The 27,978-nt window shown below is 46.5% G+C and overlaps 2 protein-coding genes and 1 pseudogene across 2 annotated transcripts in view; 2 read left to right on the forward strand and 1 right to left on the reverse strand.

Moving 5' to 3' along the window:
* The window catches only part of LOC140421637 (uncharacterized), a 31,020-nt pseudogene extending 29,705 nt beyond the window's left edge, over nt 1–1,315 (reverse strand).
* The window catches only part of LOC140421626 (uncharacterized), a 64,861-nt gene extending 59,610 nt beyond the window's left edge, over nt 1–5,251 (forward strand). Inside the window, exon 2 of the transcript XR_011946950.1 lies at nt 4,952–5,251. The gene's annotated coding sequence lies outside the window, so the exon portion shown is untranslated. The remainder of the gene's footprint in view (nt 1–4,951) is intronic.
* Nucleotides 5,252–10,962: 5,711 nt separating this feature from the next.
* The window catches only part of LOC140417842 (uncharacterized), a 59,554-nt gene continuing 42,538 nt past the window's right edge, over nt 10,963–27,978 (forward strand). The window contains exon 1 of the mRNA XM_072501290.1: nt 10,963–11,293. The gene's annotated coding sequence lies outside the window, so the exon portion shown is untranslated. The remainder of the gene's footprint in view (nt 11,294–27,978) is intronic.

Raw genomic sequence — 27,978 nt, forward strand, 5'->3', positions numbered from 1 at the left:
TTTGTAAAAGATATGGGAGATGTGAAGGGGACCGATTTTGCAGTCAATGGTAATGACTCTAAAGTTGTGGCTCAGGGGAGGGCAGAAATGGAAACGATGAATATTTTCAAAAGGCAATTGGATAAATATTTAATGGAAATAAACCTGCGAGGATAGAGGGATGGAACAGGGGAATGGGACTGCTCTTGCGAACTAGCATAGACTCAGTGGGCCGAATAGCCTCCGCTGTGCCACAATGACTATGATTATTTTCTGTAATCACATCGTATAATTTAACTTTGGGATACAGCAGCGGCACAGTGGTTAGCACTGCTGCCTCACAGCATCAGGGACCCGGGTTCAATTCCAGCCTTTGTTGGAGTTTATACATTCTCCCCTTGTCTGCATGGTGCTCCAGTTTCCCCACCGTCCAAAGATGTGCAGGTTAATGGATTGGCTATGCTAAATTGCCTCGTAATGTCCAAGGATGTGTAGTTCAAGTTCTGGGTTATGCGTATTGGGTGGGGTGGATGGAGGAAGCATAAATGGGTAGAGTGCTCATTTTGAAGGGTTGGTGCTGGATGCCCCCCCCCCTCTCTCTGCACTGTAGGGATTCTTTGATCACTCAAGGAAATCTGTGCTCTGCACTCCCTCTGAGGCCATTCTATTCTCCCAAGGTTTGTTGCCCAGAGTTGAGTTTTCAAGGTGTGGTCGAACCAGGGTTTCTGAATCTCGGGGTTTTTCCAGTCACACTGGGACCTGAAATCTTCCCTCACAGACAGAACAGACAAACATTTTACCTTGCACACTCAGATGCTTCTGATATTCAGGTTCTGATGTATCGCTGACTCTGTCAGATCACAATGTGATACTTGGTTTGAGTTTCCCATCGATCAATGCTCCACTTTTAACTTCCTGAAAAAGAAAGTTACAAAGACCTTCAACTGTTTGTCTAAGATATAAATTGAGGTGACATAAAATTTGTCTTGGTTTGAGTTTGCTGTGTGTAAATCCTCCCCTTCTAACCCCCTATAAAAGGAGTTTCCAGAATCCATCACTGTCAGTCACAACATTCTCTCCTCCTGCTGACAGGCCAGGGAGCACTGCGCATGCGCCCTGCTGCAATATGGCTGCTGTTATTCTGGGTCTGTGATGCAGAGCAGCCCAACAACGTCCTTTGCAAACACAGGATCAGGAGCTTCTTATTCGGGGTTTGAGGCATTCATGCTGTGTTTATAAAGCCCCCTTCCCTGCCACTCCGCTGTCTCTGCCCCCACACCTCGCGACCCCGTGACTCAGTTCATCGGATCATTTTTCCCCTCGCCGCCCAAGTCCAGGCACGTACCGCACTGCGCATGCCCCATTCAGAGGCCGCACTGCGCATGCTCTCGTCAGAGACTGCACTGCGCATTCTCCACTTACAGCTTGGTGGTGCGCCTGCGCAGGAAGCTCCTGCGGGCTGAATAGGACACAGTCTTCCACGCGGAGAATGCTGGGTCTTTATCCAACCATTAAAATGCAATATTGATCAATCGAATTTGTTGCTTTGTGATCCGATTTCAATTGGAGCCACGTGCCAAGATGTCACATTATTAAATTAATTGATACAGAAACCAAAGTGCATATGAAGTATCTGAATGATACTAAATGGGCGGCACGGTGACATAGTGGCTAGCACTGCTGCTTCACAGTGCCAGAGACCCGGGTTCAATTCCGGCCTCGGATAACTGTGGGAAGATTGCAGTTTCTCCCCGTGTCTGTGTGGATTTCCTCCCACAGTCCGAAGATGTGCAGGTTAGGTGGATTGGCCGCGATATATTGGTGTACAAAAGATTAGGTGGGTCATCGGGATAGGGTGAAGGCATGGGATTAACTGGGGTGCTCTTTCCAAGGGCTGGTGCAGGCTCGAATGGCCTCCTGCTGCACTGTAGATTCTACGATTCTTCCTCCAGTGTGACTGAGCTGTTATGTCAGCAAATAGGATGACCGAGTTAATTCATTTCCACATTCGCCTGGAGGCACATTCACCTTGGACCCAAGATGGCACCGGAGCGTGGCGACTCTCTGTGAGCTCTACCAAATAGATCCCCTTTTTACATCTCTTATAATCGTACTAATCTTTTAAAACTAATTGAACACGAACATTAACACTAACCTTTACTCCTGTATGCTTCACCTGATGCCGGTGTCTATGTATTTACATTGTGGACCTTGTGTTGCCCTTTTATGTATTTTCTTTCTATTTTCTTTTCTTTAATGTACTAAATGATCGGTTTGAGCTGCTCTTAGAAAAATACTTTTCACTGTTCCTCAGTACACGTGACAATAAACAAATCCAAATCCAAAGAATTTTGTGGTGGGATTTTACACCTGTGATTGAAGCTCAGTCAGTGAATTTAAACCCTTCTACTAATGAGTTCCACATTCTTAGCACTGTTCAGTCTAAGAAAAGCCAAAAAATACTACAGATGATGGAAATCTGAATTAACAATAAAAATAATAATCTAATAATAATCTTTATTAGAGTCACAAGTAGGCTTACATTAACACTGCAATGAAGTTACTGTGAAAAGCCCCGAGTCGCCACATTCCGGCGCCTGTTTGGAAACACTGGGGGAGAATTTAGAATGTCCAATTTACCTAACAAGCACGTCCTTCAGGATATGTGGGAGGAAACTGGAGCACTCGGAGGAAACTCACGCAGATACGGGGAGAACGAGCAGACTCCGCACAGACAGTGACCCAAGCCAGAATCGAAATACTCACAGATCTGGTAGTGTCTGTGGAGAGAGTGACATGGTTTACATTTCATGTCTAAGATCTTTCATCAGAACTACACTGCATCAGCACAGATCTGAAAGGTCAACTGTTTCTCAATCCCCAGATGTTGCCAGATATGCTGGGTATTTCTAGTATTTTCTATTTTAATGTCTAGTGGGCTAAACAGCTGGCTTGTGATGCAGAGCGAGGCCAGCAGCGCGTGTTCAATTCCCGTACCGGCCTCCCCGAACAGGCGCCGGAATGTGGCGACTAGGGGCTTTTCACAGTAACTTCATTGAAGCCTACTTGTGACACTAAGCAATTATTATTATTAGTTAAAGAGAATTGCTCCTTAGATGCATTACTAAGTTATATTTATTTTTATCCTTATACAAGTGACAACATCTTCCAGTTGTCTACCCTGTAAAACACTTCTATACGGTTATATTGCTCAATCATTCACTTTTCCAAAGGAAATGTCCCTAGCCTGCTCAATCTATCATGATGGGTATAACCTGTCAGTATAGAATTGCTCCAGTAAAACTTTCTTGCATCCTTTCTAGTGCTTCTAAATACACTTTATAATAAGGAGATCTGAGCTAATTAGAGCAGCAAACTCGCCATTGTCCCCAAACGCCTGCAAGTTGTAGTGCTTAAGTTTTTCCCCCCATTAGCTGAATATAAGATGGAATGAGCAGGTTCAACAAGCCGATCTCTAACATTATGGGGCATCTACAATGGTGTGTCCTTTCCCTACAGTGAAACAGTGGGATGTTTTACTCATAATCTGTCAATTATGACATGAAAAATTGCGTTTCTGAGAACAACAGGTTTTCAATGAAGTGGCTCGAGGTCAGATTATGTTTTAAACATATTTTCTGAGCAGTGATAGGCTGTACTTGTAATTTATGTGTACTTTTACTTACAGTTCAGTCCAGCTTGCTCAGATTTCATGCTCTCATAATTGTCCTTCACGTTCATAAATTCCCAAGTTCATAATACGAGCCTTGGACGCACTCTTCTCTCCCTCAAACTGAATGTAAAATTCGAACATGTATGATCGTGTCCACCTAGGGCTGCCTTCACCATGAAGTTACTAATTAATCCCATCTCATTGCACAATACCAAGTCTAGTACCTCCCTTTGGGTGGTTCCAGAAATCAGAACACACAGAGCAGCAAAAGATGTTTGTAGTTGGACTCGGCACACAAAGTAAGTTTGTTCAGTCAACAACTTAATATAATGGGTTTACAGATGACAATTAACATAGTAACTCTGTCAAAAATGTTGAATACTAATAGAGCAAAATACTGCGGCTGCTGAAATCTGAAATAAACACACATGTCCATCCGAGGCCAGCTGCAATGCTCCAGTGATGCCCAATGTAAACTGGAAGGACAGCAACTCTTCTTCCTGTTAGACACTTTACAGCCTCCCCCATCTGCCCTTCGCTGTTCAGTTGCTTCCATTTCATATTCGGCTGTCTCACCATTTTTCCACCGTTAATACTCTTCATTCCTTAATGACCCCTTTGTCTTATGTCCATGACAAATTTGTCCATGCGGCACGGTGACACAGAGGTTAGCACTGTTGCCTCACAGCACCTGGGACCCAGGTTCAATTTGGCCTTGGGAGTTTGCACATTCTCCCTGTGCCTGCATGGTTTTTCTCCGGTTTCTTCTCACAGTCTAAGGATGTACAGGTTTGGTGGATTGGCTGTGCTAAATTGCCTCTTAGTGTCCAAAGGTGTGCAGGTTAGGTGGCGTTACGGGGATTGGGTGTGATAGTGGGCCTCGGTAGGGAGTGGGAGCTCTTTCAGAGGATCGGTGCAGCCTTGATGAGCCGAATGGCCTCCATCTGCACTGTAGGGATTCCATATCTGTTGGTGGATTGGCCATGCTAAATTGCCCCAGGGTGTCCAAAGATGTGCAGGTTAGGTTTAGTTACGGGGTTTCAGGGATAGGGCGGGAGCCTGGTTAGGGTGCTCTTTCAAAGGATCAGTGCAGACTCAATGGGCTGAATGGCCTCATTATGCATTGTAGGTATTCTATTCTATTCTTGTCTATTCTACCTGGTCTTCTATTCTGCCCACCTCCTGTGCCACTTTCCAACTATATAATCCATCTATCTGTCCATTCCTACCCTACCCTCCTATACTGCTGTGAATGATCATTTAAATGAGTGTACTGCTCAACTCTGTTTCTCTCCACAGATGTTGGCAGACCAGCTAAATCTATCCAGCAATATCTGATTTCATGCTAACAGTAATGTTGCTCATAAAGACAGATGCCAGCAATACGGTAATTGAAGCAGAGGAAATGGCAGAGATGGTTACAAATCACTTGTTCTCGGTCTTCCTGTGGAGGCAAAGCAGAAAGAGAGATGAGGAAAGGAGGTTCTGTGCGGATCTGCTGACAACCGCCTTTCTTTTTCACTGACGGGATTTGACCAACGGAATTGTTCACATCTTGTTCAAGGAAGGATCAAATAAAATTGGCACTTCCATTTCAAATCTGTTGTGAAGTAACATTCTCTCATTTGATTTGAAAGCTGACTGTTGTGAAGCTGCAACCGAGCACACTGGGCTTTGTGCCGCACTTTCTGTGGTGTCCTGGTCATCACATTCGCCGATTGAAAACCGGACAGAAACATTCTCAAATCTTTCACATTAACCGTGAGACAAGTTAGAATGATTTAAGTTTGTTGCTGGATGTTATCGGGATCTCGGGTGCTGCAGCCAATTCTATTTACTTTTACCCCGGCCTCAAAATGCATTCAGCAACATCAGAAATGCTGAATTGTCCTGAAGCAATGAGATGGCAAATATGTCCGCATTTTGACAAAGTTCACATATTAGCGGTTTGTCAGTCCACAACAAAATTGAATTGGTTTACAGCTTTAATTATCATCTGAAACATGCATATAAAGACAGTTGCAAGCGATTCTGTGACTGAATTAGAGGAAATGGCAGAGATTTAATAGAGCCATCTTTTAAAATATCTATCTTCACGATAACGAAATAGGAAAAAACACTCGGGGACTCGGTACAGATCCTGTGGCATCCCTCTTTCTTCAACACGAACGGGATGAAGGCGCCAGAATGTTTCACACACACAACAAAAAGGAATCAAATATAATGAAAATATCATTCTCAAATCTCTACCTGTAAAACTATCCCATTTCATTTCAATGCTGACTGTGCTCAATCCCAAATGAGCACAATGAAGAAGATTGCTTATTATCACAAGCAGGCTTCAATGAAGTTACTGTGAAAAGTCCCTAGTCACCACATTTCAGCGCCTGTTCGGGGAGGCTGATATGGGAATCGAACCATGCTGCTGGCCTGCCTTGGTCTGCTTTAAAAGCCAGCGATTTAGCCCAGTGTGCTAACCAGCCCCAATAGGGTTTGCATTTCCCAGTGCTCGAAACTTTGTCACAATGAAGCTCAGAGAATTGTGCTGGGTCTCAGGATTACTCACAGTAACAATACCACTACACCATCACCTCCCCAGTCAAGCGCTTTGCAGAGCTCGTCCGGGATATGAACCCGGGACCTCTTGCATTTTGGAAACCCCTAAGCGCAAATCATACCCCACGGTTTCCATGGTATCTTCATGGAGTCAGTGTCTTTGTGAGTTTCCTCTTTAGACAATCAGGTGAAGCTTCGTCCTCACACAGAACACGTGTATGGTTTCTCCCCTTAGTGAATAGTGTGTTTTTCACGCTGTAACTGGTTAAAGCTCTTTCCACAGTCAGTTCACTGGAACACTCTCACTAGGGTGTGTGTGTGTCTCGGTGCTTTTCCAGTCACACTGATGTTTGAAATATTTTCCCACAAACATTTTGATTCCACATTCATAGTCTGAGGATATTCTGGTCTTGATCAATTGAGTGACACTGTCAGATCTTAATGTGATATTTGGTTTCTGTTTCATGTCTGAAAACGCTTTCCTAATGCCATGTAAACGGAGTTTACAAAGGTCACATTATCAGCACAGGATAGAAATTCAGAACAGTTATTTCCAGTTTTGGGGAAACATATTTTTCTCTCTTCTGTCCCCAAAGCTGTAAATCCCCGTCCCACACACTCTTCCTCCTCCCTGGGACTGAAATCCAAATAAAGTATGAGATCATTATTTCTGTATCCTGTTACCAAATTTATATAATTAGAGGTAAGAATATGCTTTATAAGTCACTTCATCCATGACTTGTGACGGACATTAATCTGAATCACCCTGACTGAGCAGACAGAATAACAGATGTTAACCTTGTGTCCAGAACTGACTTGTGTGGAGATTTGATGAGCAATCGCAAAGGTTGTTTCTCCAAATCTTCCAGGGTTTCCTTTGTTCTTCCTCTCCCTCTCGAACTAAGTTATACCGGATATCAGACTTAGGGCCCATTCTGGTTCTCTTGCTGCTGACTAAATAACTTCAATCAAATATGGAGAAGACTCAATCCACTGTTCAGTCCCTGCTCCAATCTCCATTCCTTTTTTTAAAAAAAATATATTTTATTCAAAATTTTGTGGCCAAATATAACAGTACATAGTTTTTCTTTTGAACAACAACAAAGCAATATAAATAACCGTGGCCAATTTTAAACAAATAAATAAATAATATATAAACAAAAACAAAACTGACTGGCAACTGCCTTGTCAAAAATAGTTACTCTCCAAAGATACAATCCAACAATCCTATATACATTACCTATAACAAGTGTCTATACATATAGAATGACATCCCTGAGAGTCCGTCCGGTTCCTTCCACCCCCTCCCCCCTGGGTTGCTGCTGTTGTCTTCTTCTTTTCCATTCCCTCTATCTTTCTGTGAGGTAGTCGACGAACGGTTGCCACCGCCTGGTGAACCCTTGAGCCGAACCCCTTAATACGAACTTGATCCGTTCTAACTTTATAAACCCTGCCATGTCGTTTATCCAGGTCTCCACACCCGGGGGTTTGGCTTCCTTCCACATTAACAATATCCTGCGCCGGGCTACTAGGGACGCAAAGGCCAAAACATCAGCCTCTCTCGCCTCCTGCACTCCCGGCTATTCTGCAACCCCGAATATAGCCAACCCCCAGCTTGGTTCGACCCGGACCCCCACCACCTTCGAAAGCACCTTTGCCACCCTCACCCAGAACCCTATCCGCCACTATGGTCTTTGCCTCAAACATTACCCGCTTCCCCACGAATATAGCCACCCCCCTGTTTTTTGCGTCTAGCCCCGAATGAAACACCTGCCCCACCCATCCTTTGCGAAGTCTGACCTGGTCTATCAGTTTCAGATGCGTCTCCTGCAGCATAACCACATCTGCCTTAAGTTTTTTTAGGTGTGCGAGTACCCGTGCCCTCTTAATCGGCCCGTTCAGCCCTCTCACATTCCACGTGATCAGCCGGGTTGGGGGGCTCTTTACCACCCCCCCCCTTGTCGACTAGCCATCTCCTTTTTCCATCCAGCTCCTCTCCCGGTTCCCACGTAGCCGTATCTCCCACCAACGGCACCCTCCCGCCCCGACCACCCCACCCCATACCAGCTCCCCCTTCTCCCCAGCAGCAGCAACCCAGTTAACCCCCCCCCCCCGCTAGATCCCTTTCTAGCGTAATTGCACCCCCCCATGTTGCTCCCAGAATTCAGCAAACTCTGGCCGACCTCGGCTTCCCCCCGTGACCTCGGCCCCCACTGTGCGAGGCCCCCTCCTTCCTGCTTCCCTGTTCCCGCCATGATTACCATAGCGCGGGAACAAAGCCAGCGCTTCCCATTTGGCCCCGCCCCCAATGGCCGGCGCCCCCAGCTCCCCATCCTCCCTCCCCCCCCTCCCCCACGACATGGGGAAGAGAGAAAAGTTACAGGAAAATCATCTCTTCCCCCATTTCCCCCCCCCCCCCTTCACCCCACCACTTTGTCCCAAACGTTCTTTTTCTAGCCCGCTTATTCCAGTTTCTCCTCGACAATAAATGTCCACGCCTCTTCTGCCGTTTCAAAGTAGTGATGTTTCCCTTGATATGTGACCCACAGTCTTGCCGGCTGCAGCATTCCAAATTTAACCTTCCTTTTGTGCAGCACCGCCTTGGCCCGATTAAAGCTTGCCCTCCTTCCCGCCACCTCCGCACTCCAATCTTGATATACGCGGATCACCGCGTTCTCCCACCTACTGCTCCGGGTTTTCTTTGCCCATCTGAGGACCATCTCTCTGTCCTTATATCGGAGAAATCTCACCACTATGGCTCGAGGAATTTCTCCAGCCCTCGGTCTTCGCGCCATAACTCGATAAGCTCCCTCCACCTCCAACGGGCCCGTCGGGGCCTCCGATCCCATTAACGAGTGAAGCCTCGTGCTCACATATGCCCCGACGTCCGCCCCTTCTGCACCTTCGGGAAGACCAAGAATCCTTAAATTCTTCCTCCTCGCATTATTCTCCAGCACCTCCAGCCTTTCCACACACCTTTTGTGTTGTGCCTCGTGCATCTCTGTCTTCACCACCAGGCCCTGTATTTCGTCCTCATTCTCAGCAGCCTTTGCCTTCACGACCCGAAGCTCCTGCTCCTGGGTCTTTTGCTCCTCCTTTAGCCCTTCAATCGCCTGTAATATCGGGGCCAACAGTTCCTTCTTCATCTCCTTTTTAAGTTCTTCCACGCAGCGCCGCAGGAACTCTTGTTGGTCAGGGCCCCATATTAAACTGCCACCTTCCGACGCCATCTTGCTTTGTGCTTGCCTTCCTGGCCGCTGCTCTAGAGGATCCACCGCAATCCGGCCACTTTCCTCTCCTTTTTCCATCCGTGTCCAGGGGGGATTCCCTTCTGGTTTACCGCACTGTTTTTAGCCGTTAAAATTGCCGTTGGGGCTCCTATTAAGAGCCCAAAAGTCCGTTCCACCGGGAGCTGCCGAAACGTGCGACTTAGCTCGTCATCGCCGCACCCGGAAGTCCAATCTCCATTCCTGACATACTGACTCTATCCCTCTCCCTGGCAACAGTCTGAGACTTCGCCAGTCTCTTTGTAAACTTGGTTTCATACTTGATCCAATATGAGCTTCTGACTTCATAGAATTTACAGTGCAGAAGGAGGCCATTCCGCCCATCGAGTCTGCACTGGCCCTTGGAAAGAGCTCCCGAGCTAAGCCCACACCTCCACCTTCACCCGTAACCACCCCCCCCCCAACCTTTTTACATACTAATGCAATTTACCATCGTCACCCCCCGATTCGACAATTCCATCACACACCTGGCTGCTCTCCCACATTCTACCTCTGGAAACTTAAAGCCATCCAAAAGTCTGCTACCCATGTCTTAATTCACAGCAAGTTCCTTTCCCCAATGATCCCTGTGCTCCGAACTTGCATTCGCTCCCAGTCAATTCTCACCCTTGTTTTCAAATCCCTCCATGGCCTCGTCTCTCCCTGTGTCTGTCATCTCCTCCAGCTCCACAACCCCCTGTGATATCGGCACAGCTCTGATCCTGGACTCTTGCACATTCCCGATTCTAATTACTCCGCCGCGGTTTTAAGTTCCTTCTGCCCCAAGCACTGAATTCCCTGCCTAAACCTCCCCGTCTCCACCTCACTCACCTCCTTTCAGACTCTTTAAAACTCATCTCTTTGTCCACGTTTTTGGTCAATTGTCCTGATATCTCCTTTTGTGTCTGGGTGTCTCACTTTGTTTTATAATGTTCCTGTGAAGTTGACTGGGATGATTTATGATGTTAAAGGTGTTATATAAATAGAAGTTGTTGTTGTTGACTGTAACCCTGACCTCCTGTTTTACATCCCATTGGTTTCACAACAAACTCTGTCTCTGATGTTTTGCCCCCTGCGGGTTTGCAGCCTCTATAAAGCCGGCGGCCGTTAACTCAGGCCTGTCACCGGGAGCAGGCCGCAGCTGTCCCCCCGCTCGATGCAAACCCGGGCCCGGAAACGTCTTATTGGTGTTTGGAGCCTCCACCGGGTTTCAGTAAAACCTCCCGGCCGAGTCCAGCATCGGCACTGCGCATGCTCCAGCTCACCAGGCCCTGGGAATGATTGACGGCAGCTCTGGTCCAATAGGAAGAGGGGCGTAACTGGAAAACCGAGCGGAGCGGCTGGTCCTTCAACCAATCGGAGTGAATGAGGGGCGGGGCTGAGCCCCGGCCGCCCACGTGATTTGGAGCATGCGCAGTGCCGATGATAGCTCCGGATTCAGGCGGTCGGGTCGAAATTGTTCCCTGGTCAGATCCCGCTCGGTGAGTTATGTGGGATGGATAGAGCCGGTTGAGGGGTCGGGAGGCTTCATAAACACTCCGTGTCGGCCCTCAGCCCCGAATACGAAGCTCGGATACGGCAGTTGAACCGGCGAACGCTGCTCGGGCTTTTCACCGAGACAGGCCCGAGTGGACGAAGTACGCGGCGGAGCGCATGCGTAGTGAGCGAGAGCGACGGCTTTGTTCCGCCTCCCATTCACCCTGATTGGTTGGAGGACCACTCTCGGTCAGTCCTCCGGACACGTCCTCTGAACTGGAGCAAACCCTTCAGAATCATCCTGCAGATAGAAGTCTTGCAACACCAGGTTAAAGTGCAACAGGTTTGTTTCAAATCACTAGCTTTCGGAGCACTGCTCCTTCCTCAGGTGAATGAAGATGTAGGTTCTAGAAATATATATGTGGACAAAGATCCAAGACCAGGCTTTGAATGCGAGCATTTGCAACTAATTAAGTCTTTCCAGAGACAGGGGTGCGAGCATTTGCAGGTAATTAAGCCTTTAGAGATCTAGAGACGGGCATATCCTAGTTTGCGGACTATTAGAACAAATGTACATTTCTATAAAACCTTGTACTGCCACTGGACCTTCTGAAGTCTTTGAAAGCCAGTGGAGTACTTTTGAAACATATTCACTGTTGTGATGTAAGAAGCTGTAAGTACGCATGTGTAATCGCATTTAGTTTTAAAACTGTTATTTTCAAAGTGTATTCACTGTCATTAGTAACAAGGACAAGGAAGCCCTTTTATACCTCGAACATGTGCCTCCTGTAGCCATTTCACCTTCTGTACCTTTTCTATATTAACTATGTATTGATTTCAGAGCAAAAAACAATAATTACATTAATGATTATTCTGTAGTGAACATTGATTATCATTAGTGAATTGGTGTATTAGGTAATTATATTGTAAAAACTAGATCTTTATTTTAAAAAATAACACTTTCAATCAAAATGTTTCCAGAAACTGCAGAGCTTTCAGAATTTGTTTGAAAAAATAAATTACTTTTTAATTTTGAGAAGTTACTAGACATTGTGGGCTGGGCAGTGGTGTAATGGTATTATTTATTGGGCTAGTAATCCAGAGACCCAGATTAATGCTCTGGGGATCTGGGATCGAATCTGGCCATGACAGATATTCACATTGAATAAAAGTCTCAAATTAAAAGTCTAATGAGATTGTGGATTGTTGTAAAAACCCGTCTGGTTCACTCATGTCCTTTGGGAATCTGCTCTCCTTATGTGGCCTGGCCTACACGTGACTCCAGATCCACAGCAATGTTGTGATTGATTTGTAAGTGCCCTCTGGAATAGCCTCACAAGACACACAGTTCAAGGGCAATTGGAATGAGAAGTAAATGCTGGCCCAGCCAGTGACCCCCACCTCCCGTGAATGAATAATTTTTAAGAAGGCTCAGTGAGGTACAGTGAAAAGTATTGCTTTTTTAAATATAAATTTTGAGTACCCGATTATGATGGGGCAATTTAACATGGCCAATCCGCTAAACCTGCACAACTTTGGGTTGTGGGGGTGAAACTCACGCAGACACGGGGAGAATGTGCAAACTCCACATGGAGTTTGGAGACAGTGACCCAGGGACGGGATTCCAACACGGGTCCTCAGCGCCGTCGTCTCAGTGCTAACCACTGCACCACATGCCATTCTGAAAAGTATTGTTCTGCGAGCAGTCCAGACAGATTGTTCCATACATGAAAAAATCTAGGACATAGATAAATAAACAATGAAAATACACAGAGACAGACACCGGGTGAAGCATACCGAGTTTAGTACTACTCAGTGTTACCAGTGTATCTGGTATTAACCAAATGTATTCATTAAAATTTACTGTATTAATTAGCTATATGTCTGTCCAGATGATTAATTAAGTAGTGATCATTAATTGAGTTATAATTAATGAAACATTTTTTTTTTAATTCAATGGACGTGGGCGTCGCAGGCTGTGCCAGCATTTATTACCCATCCCTCATTGCCCTTGAGGGCTGGTTAGAGTCAACCACATTGCTTATGGGTCTGGAGTCACATGTCGGCCAGACTGGGTAAGGACGGCAGATTTCCCTCCCTAAAGGACATCAGTGAACCAGCTGGTTTCATAGACTTTTAATTCCAGATATTATATTGAGTTTAAATTCCATCACCTGCGGTAGTAGGATTCGAACCCAGTTTACACAGTCAGTTCACTCAACTCGCTCACTCGGCTGTGTGTTGTGTGGGTCTTGGTGCTTTTCCAGTCACACTGATGTTTGAAATCTTTTCTCACTCAGAACAGAGAAACATTTCTCCTTCCACATTCGAAGGATGATATTCAGATCCTGGTGAATCAACTGATTTCTATCTGATCTTAATGCAATATTTAGTCTGAATTTCCCGAATACAAATCTTCTATTGTCCCGGAAAAAGAGTTTACAAAACTTCGTCACTGAGGACCCGGATTCGAATACCAGCCCTGGGTCACTGTCTGTGTGGAGTTTGCACATTAGATCATAGATCATAGAATTTACAGTGCAGAAGTAGGCCATTCGGCCCATCGAGTCTGCACCGGCTCTTGGAAAGAGCACCCTACCTAAGGTCAACATCTCCACCCTATCCCCATAACCCAGTAACCCCACCCAACACTACGGGCAATTTTGGACACTAAGGGCAACTTATCATGGCCAATCCACCTAACCTGCACATCTTTGGATTGTGGGAGGAAACTGGAGCACCCGGAGGAAACCCACGCACACACGGGGAGGATGTGCAGACTCCGCACAGACAGTGACCCAAGCCGGAATCGAACCTGGGACCCTGGAGCTGTGAAGCAATTGTGCTATCCACAATGCTACCGTGCTGCCCGTGTTTGCGTGGGTTTCGCCCCCACAACCAAAAGATGTGAGGGGTAGGTGGATTGGCCACGCTAAATTGCCCCTTAATTGTGAAAAATGAATTGGGTACTCTAAATTTATTTTTAAAAAAGAAATGTGATTATGATGCCCCCAGAAGTTGGGACGTGGAGGTAGTGGTCGCAATGGACGCAGAGAAGGCTCTTGATCGGGTGGAATGGGAATATCTGTGGGAGGTACTGGGGCAGTTTGGATTTGGGCGGGACTTTATTGACTGGGTCAGGCTGTTGTATCAGGCTCCTGTTGCGAGCGTACGAATGAATAGATCAACATCAAACTATTTCCGGCTGCATCGGGGGACGAGACAGGGATGCCCCCTCTCCCCGCTGCTGTTCGGGTTAGCCATAGAGCCGCTGGCAATTGGGCTGAGAGCCTCCAGAGGCTGGCCGGGTTGGAGTGGAACACAGAATCTCGCTTTACGCAGACAACCTGCTCCTGTATGTTCCGGCCCCCTAGAAGGAATGGAAGAAATTGAGGATTCTGGGGGAATTTGTCCGGTTTTCGGCATATAAACTAAATATGGGGAAAAGTGAGATGTTTGCAGTCCAGGCGAGGGGAAGGGGAGGCGATTGGGGGAGCTGTCGTTCAGGATGGTAAGGGGATGCTTTCAATATTAATTAAAAAATTTAAAAGAGCAACTTGCAAACTCACTGTCAGTGAGTTCTCCCAGTGAGCCATAGAAGACACAGCCAGAGTGAGACAGAACCAAGAGTGAGTTTGGGAATTTGAATCTCGGTGGGAATTCAAAGCTGGGTGGGGAGGAGGTGCTTTTCATCCCTGGTAAGTGGCTGGTAAGTAGTGTTTCTGTTTTCTTTTTCTTTTCATTGGTATATATATATTTTTTTTTCTTTGTTGTTTAATTATTTATTTATTTTTTGGGAAATTGTAATTGTTGAAGTTAACAGAAGGTTGAAGACATGGCAGGAGATCTCAGACCCGTGTCATGCTCCTGGTGTGCTATGTGGGAGCTCAGGGACATGTCCACTGTCCCAGGCTCCTTCATGTGCAAGAAGTGTGTCCAGTTGCAGCTCCTGTTAGACCGCTTGACGGCTCTGGAGCTGCGGATGGACTCACTTTGGAGCATCCGCGATGCTGAGGACGTCGTGGATAGCACGTTTAGCGAGTTGGTCACACCGCAGGTGAAAGGTACTGAGGGAGATAGAAAATGGGTGACCAAAAGACAGAGCAAGAGTAGGAAGGCAGTGCAGGTGTCCTCTGCGGTCATCTCCCTGCAAAACAGATATACCGCTTTGGATACTGTTGAGGGAGATGGCTCACCAGGGGAAGGCAGCAGCAGCCAGGTTCATGGCACCGTGGCTGGCTCTGCTGCGCAGCTGGGCAGGAAGAAGAATGGCAGGGCTATAGTGATACGGGACCCAATTGTAAGGGGAATAGACAGGCGGTTCTGCGGACACAATCGAGACTCCAGGATGGTGTGTTGCCTCCCTGGTTCAAGGGTCAAGGATGTCTCGGAGCGGCTGCGGGACATTCTTGGGGGGGGGGGGGGGGGGTGAACAGCCAGCTGTCGTGGTGCACATAGGCTCCAACAATATAGGTAAAACAACGGGACGAGGTCCTACAAGCTGAATTCAGGGAGTTCGGAGTTAAACTAAAAAGTAGGACCTCAAAGGTAATAATCTTAGGATTGCTACCAGTGCCACAAGCTAGTCAGAGTAGGAATGTCAGGATAGATAGGATGAATGCGTGGCTCGAGAGATGGTGCAAGAGGGAGGGATTCAAATTCATGGGGCATTGGAACCGGTTCTGGGGGAGATGGGACCAGTACAAACCGGATGGTCTGCACCTGGGCAGGACTGGAACCGATATCCTGGGGTGGGGGGGGGGCGGGGGGTTGCCAGAGCTGTTGAGGAGAGATTAAACTAATGTGTCAGGGGAATGGGAACCGATGCAGGAAGTTGTAAGGTAGTAAAGGCAGGGGCTGTTTAGCTCAGGGCTAAATCGCTGGCTTTGAAAGCAGACCAAGGCAGGCCAGCAGCACTGTTCAATTCCCGTAACAGCCTCCCCGAACAGGCACCGGAATGTGGTGACTAGGGGCTTTTCACAGTAACTTCATTGAAGCCTACTTGTGACAATAAGCGATTTTCATTTCATTTTCAAACAGGGACAGAAACAAAAGGCAGTAAGGGGACAGTAAGGGGGAAAGTGTAAGGCAGAGAAGCCACAGTCAAAAATCAAAAAGTGCGACAGTACAAGGTACAGTGACTGAGGGGAACTCTGAGTAGGACCAGGAATACTAAAAGGAATAAAACGGGAAGTGAAAACATTAATGGCAAGCGACGCGGCAGGTTGTTACATGAAGATATGGGTTCAACGACAAGGAAAATTAGGAGAAAGGTTAAGAGGAAATATAACTTAGGAGAGGTTACTGATCGAGGTGTTAAGATTCAGAACAGAGGTAAAAAAGCCAACATAAGTGTACTTTACCTGAATGCTCGTAGTTTTTGGAATAAGGTAAATGAGTTGATGGCACAAATCATCGTGAATGACTATGATTTAGTGACCATTAATGAAACATGGTTAAAGGATGGTCACGACTGGGAGTTAAATATCCAAGGGTATCAAACTATTTGCAAAGACAGAGTGGATGGTAAGGGAGGTGGTGTAGCTCTGTTATTTAAGGATGACATAGGTGCTATGGAGGATAAGGTTGAATCCATTTGGGTGGAAATCAGGAATAGTAAGTCGAAAAAGTAACTGATAGGAGTAGTCTATAGGCCACCAAATAGTAACATTATGGTGGGGCAGGCAATAAACAAAGAAATAACCGATGCATGTAGAAATGGTATAGCAGTTATCATGGGGGATTTTAATCTACATGTCGATTGGTTTAACCAGGTCGGTCAAGGCAGCCTTGAGGGGGAGTTTATAGAATGTATCCGCGATAGTTTCCCAGAACAGTATGTAATGGAACCTACGAGGGAACAAGCGGTCCTAGATCTGGTCCCGTGTAATGAGACAGGATTGATTAATGATCTCATAGTTAGGGATCCTCTCGGAAGGAGCAATCACAATATGGTGGAATTTAAAATACAGATGGAGGGTGAGAAGGTAAAATCAAACACTAGTGTTTTGTGCTTAAACAAAGGAGATTACAATGGGATGACAGAAGGACTAGCTAAGGTTGACTGGGAGCAAAGACTTTATGGTGAAACAGTTGAGGAACAATGGAGAACCTTCCAAGCTATTTTTCACAGTGCTCAGCAAAGGTTTTACCAACAAAAAGGAAGGACGGTAGAAAGAGGGAAAATCGACCGTGGATATCTAAGGAAATAAGGGAGAGTATCAAATTGAAGGAAAAAGCATACAAAGTAGCAAAGATCAGTGGGAGACTAGAGGACTGGGAAATCTTTAGGGGGCAACAGAAAGCTACTAAAAAAAGCTATAAAGAACAGTAAGATAGATTATGAGAGTAAACTTGCTCAATATAAAAACAGATAGTAAAGGTTTCTACAAATATATAAAACAAAAAAGTGTGGCTAAGGTAAATATTGGTCCTTTAGAGGATGAGAAGGGAGATTTAATAATGGGAGATGAGGAAATGGCTGAGGAACTGAACAGGTTTTTTGGGTTGGTCTTCACAGTGGAAGACACAAATAACATGCCAGTGACTGATGGAAATGAGGCTATGACAGGTGAGGACCTTGAGAGGATTGTTATCACCAAGGAGGTAGTGATGGGCAAGCTAATGGGGCTAAAGGTAGACAAGTCTCCTGGCCCTGATGGAATGCACCCCAGAGTGCTAAAATAGATGGCTTGGGAAATTGCAAATGCACTAGTGATAATTTACCAAAATTCACTAGACTCGGGGGTGGTCCCGGCAGATGGAAATTAGCAAACGTGACACCACTGTTTAAAAAAAAGAGGTAAGCAGAAAGCGGGTAATTATAGGCCAGTGAGCTTAACTTCGGTAGTAGGGAAGATGCTGGAATCTATCATCAAGGAAGAAATAGCAAGACATCTGGTTGGAAATTGTCCCATTGGGCAGATGCAGCATGGGTTCATAAAGGGCAGGTCGTGTCTAACTAATTTAGTGGAATTTTTTGAGGACATTAACAGTGCGGTAGATAACGGGGAGCCAATGGATGTGGTATATCTGGATTTCCAGAAAGCCTTTGACAAGGTGCCACACAAAAGGTTGCTGCATAAGATAAAGATGCATGGCATTAAGGGGAAAGTAGTAGCATGGATAGAGGATTGGTTAATTAATAGAAATAAAGAGTGGGGATTAATGGGTGTTTCTCTGGTTGGCAATCAGTAGCTAGTGGTGTCCCTCAGGGATCAGTGTTGGGCCCACAACTGTTCACAATTTACATAGATGATTTGGAGTTGGGGACCAAGGGCAATGTGTCCAAGTTTGCAGATGGCACATAAGATAAGTGGTGAAGCAAAAAGTGCAGAGGATACTGGAAGTCTGCAGAGTGATTTGGATAGGCTAAGTGAATGGGCTAGGGTCTGGCAGATGGAATACAATGTTGACAAATGTGAGGTTATCCATTTTGGTAGGAATAACAGCAAAAGGGATTATTATTTAAATGATAAAATATTAAAACATGCTGCTGTGCAGAGAGACCTGGGTGTGCTAGTGCATGAGTCGCAACAAGTTGGTTTACAGGTGCAACAGGTGATTAAGAAGTCAAATGGAATTTTGTCCTTCATTGCTAGAGGGTTGGAGTTTAAGACTAGGGAGGTTTTGCTGCAATTGTATAAGGTGTTAGTGAGGCCACACCTGGAGTATTGTGTTCAGTTTTGGTCTCCTTACTTGAGAAAGGATGTACTGGCACTGGAGGGTGTGCTGAGGAGATTCACTAGGTTAATCCCAGAGCTGAAGGGGTTGGATTACGAGGAGAGGTTGAGTAGACTGGGACTGTACTCGTTGGAATTTAGAAGGATGAGGGGGGATCTTTTAGAAACATATAAAATTATGAAAGGAATAGATAGGATAGATGCGGGCAGGTTGTTTCCACTGGCGGGTGAAAGCAGAACCAGGGGGCATAGCCTCAAAATAAGTGGAAGTAGATTTAGGACTGAGTTTAGGAGGAACTTCTTCACCCAAAGGGTTGTGAATCTATGGAATTCCTTGCCCAGTGAAGCAGTAGAGGCTCCTTCACTAAATGTTTTTAAGATAAAGATAGATAGTTTTTTGAAGAATAGAGGGATTAAGGGTTGTGGTGTTCGGGCCGGAAAGTGGAGCTGAGTCCACAAAAGATCAGCCATGATCTCATTGAATGTTGGAGCAGGCTCGAGGGGCCAGATGGCCTACTCCTGCTTCTAGTTCTTGTGTTCTTATTAATATCTAGGCATCGAGGTGGCACGGGAATGGATTGGATTTGTTTATTGTAACATGTACCGAGGTACAGTGAAAAGCATTTTTCTGCGAGCAGCTCAACAGATCAGTAACTACATGAGAAGAAAAGGGAATAAAAGAAAATACGTAATAGCGCAGCACAACATATACAATGTAACTACATAAGCACTGGCAACGGATGAAGCATACAGGGTGTAGTGTTAATGAAGTCAGTCCATAAGAGGGTCATTTAGGAGTCTGGTGACAGTGGAGAAGAAACTGTTTTTGAGACTGTTCGTGCGTGTTCTCAGGCTTCTGTATCTCCTGCCCGATGGAAGAAGTTGGAAGAGCGAGTAAGCCGGGTGGGAGGGATCTTTGATTATACTGCCTGCTTTCCGCAGGCAGCAGGAGGTGTAGATGGAGTCAATGGATGGGAGGCAGGTTCGTGTGATGGACTGGGCGGTGTTCACGACTCTCTGAAGTTTCTTGCGGTCCTGGGCCGAGCAGTTGCCATACCAGGCTGTGATGCAGCCCGATAGGATGCTTTCTATGGTGCATCTGTAAAAGTTGGTAAGAGTCAATGTGGACATGCCGAATTTCCTTAGTTTCCTGAGGAAGTATAGGCGCTGTTGTGCTTTCTTGGTGGTAGCGTTGACGTGGGTGGACCAGGACAGATTTTTGGAGATGTGCACCCCTAGGAATTTGAAATTGCTAACCATCTCCACCTCGGCCCCGTTGATGCTGACAGGGGTGTGTACAGTACTTTGCTTCCTGAAGTCAATTACCAGCTCTTTAGTTTTGCTGGCATTGAGAGAGATTGTTGTCGCTACACCACTCCACTAGGTTCTCTATCTCCCTCCTGGATTCGGACTCATCGTTATTCGAGATCCGGCCCACTATGGTCGTATCGTCAGCAAACTTGTAGATGGAGTTGGAACCAAGTTTTGCCACGCAGTTGTGTGTGTACAGGGAGTAGAGTAGGGGGCTAAGTACGCACCCTTGCAGGGCGCCGGTGTTGAGGACTATTGTGGAGGAGAGTGAAAAAGTCAACTGTTTAGCAGTACTGGGAAGAGGCAAGTTTGTAGATGTTCTACAGTATTACAGACTGGCTCGTTGGATCTTATTCTGTCCCATCTTGCGTTCAGCTAACAGTAAAATGACTAAAACACTGCAACATACAGGCATTTGGGGACAACGGTGAGTTTGCGGCTCAGATTAGTTAAAGTCTCCATATTGTAAAATGGATCTCGAAGGACTGGAGAAGATATTTGAATTATGCCTGAACTGGCAGGTTATACCCGGCAAGAGGGATTGGACAGGGTGTAAACCTTTTCTCAGGAAAAGGGAATGAAGGATGACCTGATCCTGTAAGATTATGAAAAGGTTTGATATGATAGACAAGTGGAAAATGTTTCCACTGGATGAGAATAAATATGAGTTCGTCATTAATTAATCTAATGTGCAGTTCAGGAGCAGTTCAGATGGAGATCACTCACACACTTCACATGTGCAAAGGGATTTCCTCAGTTTTCCCACTTGTTAACACTCCAACTTTAAAAGCCCCAAACCATTTGATCCAATGTCAGCACATTGTTATTGGCGAGGGGCAGTTTAACTATTCGGTCCAGGGGGACACAAATCACTGTTCACCTGAACCTGCTCAGACTCCAACACGTTAACATCTCACTGTTCGTGTTTGGTCTGTTGTCAATCACACCCAGGACAGACCTGTGGTGGAGGGCCTGTCTATGTAGGTGCCCTATTAATTTATCTAATACATTTGATGCCTTGGCACAATGGTACCAATCAGAATCGGTTCGCAAAGAATAATTTCTATCAGCAATGTCGATTTCAATGGCGGAGTTATTACCCATCATGCATTGCAGCTGGGAATGTGTTCAATCCACATTACAGAAGCTCCTCGCACATGCGCAGAGTCCAGCTATGACTGGAGCATGCGCCAATCGGGCTGTGACCTGTGCATGCGCAGTTCAGGTTGTTGCTGACGGTGCGAGGAGCGGGGAAGAAGCAATCAAGCGACTTTCAGGATTGGAGCCGGTGGGTGGCCGGGGAGCGATAGAAGCTGCGGAGTGAGCCGGGAGGCTTCATAAATACCCCGTGGAGGCTTCAACTCCCGAGGAAAATGTTAACGGTCCCGTCTTAAACAGCACCAAACAGAGTGAGAGCTGAGCGGTGACAGGCCCGGGTTACCGGCCGCCATCTTTACAGAGGACAAGGAGCCGCAGGGCGCATGTGCTGCGAGTCTGGACCGGATGCCAACTCTCCCGGATTGACTGACTGGAGTCTCCAGCATTTCATTTTATTCATTTGTGGGAGTCACTGGCTGGGCCAACATTTATTGCCCATCCCTAATTTCCCTCAAACCGAGTGGCTTGCTCGGCCATCTCGGAGGGCATTTAAAGAGTCAACCACATTGCTGTGGTTTGGAATCGTGTCGGCCAGACCAGGTAAGGATGGCAGATTTTCTTTTCTGTTCATTCACGGGATGTGTGTGTCGCTGGCTGGGCCAGCATTCACTGCCCATCACTAATTGCCCTTGAACTGAGTGCATCTCAGAGAGCATTTTAAGATGGATTGACCATGATAAATTGCCCTGAGTGACCAAATAAGGTTAGGAGGGGTTATTGGGTTACGGGGAGAGGGTGGAGGTGAGGGCTTAAGTGGGTCAGTGCAGACTCGATGGGCCGAATGGCCTCCTTCTGCACTGTATGTTCTATGTGCCACCAGAAGCATTGTTTCATTATCAATATTACTATTTATGAAGCTCAAGATCGAATTTGCTTCACCAACTACTCTCTAAATATGTCTTGGAGATATACAAAATCCCTCTTCACCGCTTCCTCTTTCCTCCCAAAGAGGTCAGTTGGATTTTTACGACAATCCAGCAGTTTTCATGGTCACATTATCCCAGTGCCGGCCCCACAAATTACCAGATTCATTCAGCTCAATTTCACAACCTGCCTTTGTGTTTTTGGTGTTTTCTCTCACTCTCTATTTTCTGTTTTAAATCAGTTTGACAGGGTGTTCGAAGAGGAGGCTTCAAAGTCCGGATACTCAAACCAAGCATCACATCAGGATCTGACAGAGTCCTCAATTTATCATATCCTGAATATCATCGTACTTTGAACATGGAAGGAAAAAGTATCGTTCACAGCGGGAAGAAACCGTACACGTGTTGTGTGTGTGGACGAGGTTTCAGTCAATCATCACGCCTCACAAGCCACAAATGCAGTCACTCTGTGGAGAAACCGTGGAAATGTGGGGACTGTGGGAAAGGATTCCCTTCCCCATCCAATCTGGAAACTCATCGACGCAGTCACACTGGGGAGAGACCATTCACCTGCTCAGAATGTGGGGTGGCATTTACTATTTCAGCCAACCTGCTGAGACACCAGCGAGTTCACACTGGGGTGAGGCCATTCACCTGCTCAGAATGTGGGAAGGGATTCAGTGATTCATCCACTCTGCAGAAGCACCAGCGAATTCACACTGGGGAGAGGCCATTCACCTGCTCAGAATGTGGGAAGGGATTTACTATTTCAACCCACCTCTTGAGTCACCAGCGAGTTCACACTGGGGAAAGGCCGTTTCAATGTCCAGACTGCGGGAAAGGCTATAAAAGCTCTGGGGAACTGATGAGCCATCAACGTGTTCACACTGACGAGAGACCCTTCAGGTGCTCTCGCTGCGGGACTGGGTTCAGTCGATCATCTAACCTCACTGTACATCAGCGAATTCACACTGGGGAGAGGCCATTCGCCTGTTCCTGGTGTGGGAAGGGATTCACTGAGCTATCCGCCCTGCAGAGGCACCAGCGAGTTCACACTGGGGAGAGACCATTCACCTGCTCCAAGTGTGGGAAGGGATTCACCACTTCATACCACCTGCTGAGTCACCAACGAGGCCACAAGTAACCATAGTGATTGGATTTTGCTGTTCCTCACAATCGGGGCTGAACCGTGTTCATTTGGGTCTCTTTCTGCTGATAACAAACTCCAGCCCATTTACAGGGGCTAATATTCTGTGTAACAGTCAAATAAATTAAACTTGTGTTAAATACGCAGTGTGCTGAAACTTTTTAATATCTCTTACACAAGTTAGTTCCTTTTGAAGTACTCTCGCTCTCCCCTGTCTCTTCCATACTCACCTCCAACAAGAAGGCAGCACGGTAGCATTGTGGATAGCACAATTGCTTCACAGCTCCAGGGTCCCAGGTTCGATTCCGGCTTGGGTCACTGTCTGTGCGGAGTCTGCACATCCTCCCCATGTGTGCGTGGGTTTCCTCCGGGTGCTCCGGTTTCCTCCCACAGTCCAAAGATGTGCAGGTTAGGTGGATTGGCCATGCTAAATTGCCCTTAGTGTCCAAAATTGCCCTTAGTGTTGGGTGGGGTTACTGGGTTATGGGGATAGGGTGAAGGTGTTGACCTTGGGTAGGGTGCTCTTTCCAAGAGCTGGTGCAGACTCGATGGGCCGAATGGCCTCCTGCACTGTAAATTCTATGATAAGAAGTGTGAGGAGCTTGTGGAGCTTCTTTGTGACTGAGATTGAGTAAATCCGATCAGCGGCCTCTGCTGCTTCCCTCCCTTCCACGAGCCCACGGACCAAATTGTCTCTAAATGTCATCCTTTCCCAAGCCCTGAACCCACATCTTTCTCTAGTTTCTCTCCCAGCTCCCCTCATGCCCTCTCAGAGCTCATCTTGTCCATGAGACCCAGCCCCTGCTCCATCGACCCTATTCCCACTTAGCCACTGATCAGCCAACTACCCTGTGTCCATGGATATTGTCAACATTTCTCTCTCTTCAGGTACTGTCCCTCTGTCCTTCAAATCTGCCATCATCACCCCCTCAATAAAACAAACCCTTGACCCTGCCATCCTTACAAATTACTGCCCCATCTTCAACCTCTCTCTCCAAACTCTTTGTCCATGTTGTCACCTCCCAAATCCTTGCTTATCTTTCCCAGAACTCCCATGTCTGAATCCCTTCAATCAGGCCTCTGCCCTGTCACAGTCGTGAAATACAAGAGACAAACAGAATCTCACCCAGAGAGGAAGACAGACAATCCGGGAGCTTGGATCCAACACGGATATGTTCATAAGACCAGAAGACAAGGGTAGCAGCACAGTCATTATCGAGAGACAACAATACCTGCTGGAGACAGACAGACAACTGAACAACACGAATCACAACACCAAGCTACCTAGACCCATATACCCGAGACAGGAAGGAGAATTGGAGACGGACTGGAAGAACCCAGACTCCAGACACATTAACCAAAAACAGATGGGAATATCTGAGGGGACAACAGGTAGAACCAAGGAGGTTCTACCTGCTCCTTAAAATACCCAAAGACAGAATTTTTATTATTGTCACAAGTAGGCTTACATTAACACTGCGTGAAGTTACTGTGAAAAGCCCCGAGTCAACCTACTCTGACGCCTGTTTGGGTACACCGAGGGAGAATTCACAATGTCCAATTCACCTAACAAGTGCATCTTTCGGGACTTGAGGGAGGAAACCAGAGCACCCGGAGGAAACCCACACAGACACTGGGAGAAAGTGCAGACTCTGCACAGACAGTGACCCAAGCGAGAATTGAACTCGGAACACTGGTGCTGTGAAGCAACAATGCTAACCACTGTGCCACCATCAGGGAAATAGCACCAGACAGCCCCTTCGGATCAGACTGTGAGAGAAAAAATCCTGCAGAATCATTCAATTTACAGTGCAGAAGGAGACCATTCGGCTCATCCAGCCTCCACCGGCCCTTGGAAAGATAACCCTACTTAGCGCATGCCTCCACCTATTAAGGGGCATCTTGACAAAATACATGAATAGGATGGAAATAGAGGGATTTGGACCCCAGAAGCACAGACTATTTCAGTTTAGATGGGCAGCATGATCGAAGCAGGCTTGGAGGGCCGAAGGGCCTTTTCCTATGCTGTACTTTTCTCTATTCTTTGTTTATCCCCGTAACCCAGTAATGCCACCTAATCTTTGTTTGGACACTAAGGGTCAATTTAGCGGGGCCAATCCACCTAACCACATCTTTGGACAGTGGGAGAAAACTGGAGCACCCGGAGAGAACCATCACAGACACGGGGAGAATGTACAAACTCCACACAGTCACCCAAGGCCAGAATAGCTGAAACATCAACACACTGCTCCTGGTAGTTGATGGTACAGTGGTTCAATAAATATAATTAGTGGGTTGAAAAGGTGTGCAATATCGAGTAAAAACAGAAAATGCTAGATTAACTCAACATGTCTGGCAGCATCATAGAATCCCTACAGTACAGAAGGAGGCCATTCGGCCCATCGAGTTTGCACCAACGCTACAAAAGAGCTCCCCACACAGCTGCACTTTCCCCAACCTCTCCCCATAACCCCACTACACCATTGGACACTAAGGAGCAATTTAGCATGGCCAATCCACCAAACCGGCACATCTTTGGACAGTTGGAGAAAACAAGCACCCGGAGGGGACCACACAGACATGGGGAGAATGTCCACACAGTCACCCAAGGCCGCAATTGAACCCAGGACACTGGCGCTATGAGGCAGCAGGGCTAACCACTGTGACACATCTGTTGCGAGAGAAACAGTTAACGTTTGTTGTTCCTTGTTGTAACAGTTCTGTGGAAGGGTTAATGGACTCTAATTTCAAGTCCATTGAAGTGGAAAGTATTTTACTCGGAGATTTGACACAGGAAGAAGTTTTAGTCTGTGTGAAGCTCAATCTTCATTTACACCGAACCCGCAGTCTGATTGGCTGGAGGACCAGAGTCCATCTGGTTTTCCAAATCCCCCCATTGGTCAACATCGCTCAGGCAGGAAATTAAGTTTTGGAACCTGTGCCCATGAGGCCAATGGGAAGAACTCAAAATGATACAGAGTCTCAGCCAATGAGGGAGATCCGGGATCAGCCCCGCCCCTCATTCACTCCGATTGGTTGGAAGACCAGCTGTACCTTTATGAAATGAAAAATGAATGAAATGAAAATCGCTTATTGTCACAAGTAGGCTTCAATGAAGTTACTGTGAAAAGCCCCTAGTCGCCACATTCCGGCGCCTGTTCGGGGAGTGTTTATCAAATAGCTGTAGTGGAAGTTCCTTTAAGAACTGGGTGTTTATCAAATAGCTGCAGTGATATCAGAGTGGGTGGAACTGGGCTGTCTGTCTTCACTGCAGCTATTTGATAAGCACCTATTTCTTAAAGGTACATCCACTACAGCTATTGGATAAACACACAGTTCTTAAAGGTACTCTCACATGACAATTCTGAATTCTCCCTCTGTGTACCTGACCAGGCACCGCGGTGAATGTGCTGACTGGGGTTTTTTCACTGTAACTTCATTGCAGTGTTAATGTCAGACTACTTGTGACAAAAAAGATTAGGATTATACAGAAAAATGTTCCAGCAAATTTCCATCCCGCCCGTGATGATTTGCACGGGAATATGACCCCGACAAATGGGATGAAGCCAAATCTTTAAAAGTCAAAGTCTTTATTTCAAATTGTTGCCGTGCTGTCAGGGAAAGGGTTAACTTCTCTGCTTGTTTACAAAAGGGAAGAGGAACCATTCACAAAGCTTCCCACAGCTTGTGAACTCCGAAACGTAACTTCAAGGCTGAAGTTTATCTTCAGAGATTGAAACGTTTTGGTACCATTTCCAATTGGACCAGTAAATTGTGATTCACACTGAAAGGTTTACTTTCACTCAGTAATTAGAACATTTCACTTTCTCAGCACTGACGCTTTAGATCAAACCCCAATTGTTCTCTTCCCTTGTAGCTGGTGTGTGGAGAAGATCATGTTCACTGTAGATCTGTCAGCACAGAAACCGCACTGTGCTTCTGGATACACTAAGTCTGCAAGTAGATGAATCTGTTAAACATCACCCAAGTGATGGTCTTCCCCTGACTCTAAGGAGTGAGATGTCCCTGTAGTTGATGCTGTCTCCTCTGTCACTGCTGTTTTTATTGCATCACACATGTTCTGTGGACCAGTCTCACAGCCCAAAAGGGGCAGGCAGGAAGGTGTAACAGTCGATGGGACTTTGTGTGTGAGCAGTTCAGCTGGAATTCCATCCTTGCCGGGCACCTTTCTGCTTGCTCAACAATCAATGGCCTTTTCCAGCTCATATGATGAGAGTTCCTTGTCCAACTCAACCATGACAGGAAGCTGCAGGAGAGTCTAACAGAGACTGGGAGATGGCCTTCTCACAGGGGTACAGCTCACTGTTGTTTTCAACCCAGTTTCTCCTCACTCTCTCAGTATGACTGACACTGAGCATGCTCAGAGCACACACCCACACTGCACCTGCGCACTGGCCTCGTACACTCACTGATCGGGAACTTTCTGCAACGCAGGGGATTCTGGGTAACAGCCGCCATAGAGCAATTAGCAAAACAGAAGATCCACGGTTAGGCAAGATGCTGGGCATGAAGCACAATGAGAGGTTTGGATACTTTATTTACTACATAAGCACATTATTCTGATAAGATATCACTTAGACATGGGCAGCAAGCAGGCTGATCTACAGTATGTACAGTATTTACAACACCTGGGACACGGTATTTCATCTCATCAAATCAGTGATAGGTTTGTTTACTGTTCATAATTGCCACTGGGTCACACTCACGATTCATGCAAGATGCAACTCCCCAGGTTTTTTGACCCATTCCCTCCAGACCTGTTTTCACTCCAAGGGTCTTGACATCGGCCTTAGTCTTTATCCAGCCATGATCAGCTCACACTGCCCAACAACCAGCCTCTCCTGCA

Source organism: Scyliorhinus torazame, chromosome 5 (assembly GCF_047496885.1).
Source record: "Scyliorhinus torazame isolate Kashiwa2021f chromosome 5, sScyTor2.1, whole genome shotgun sequence".
Classification (NCBI taxonomy): Eukaryota; Metazoa; Chordata; class Chondrichthyes; order Carcharhiniformes; family Scyliorhinidae; genus Scyliorhinus; species Scyliorhinus torazame.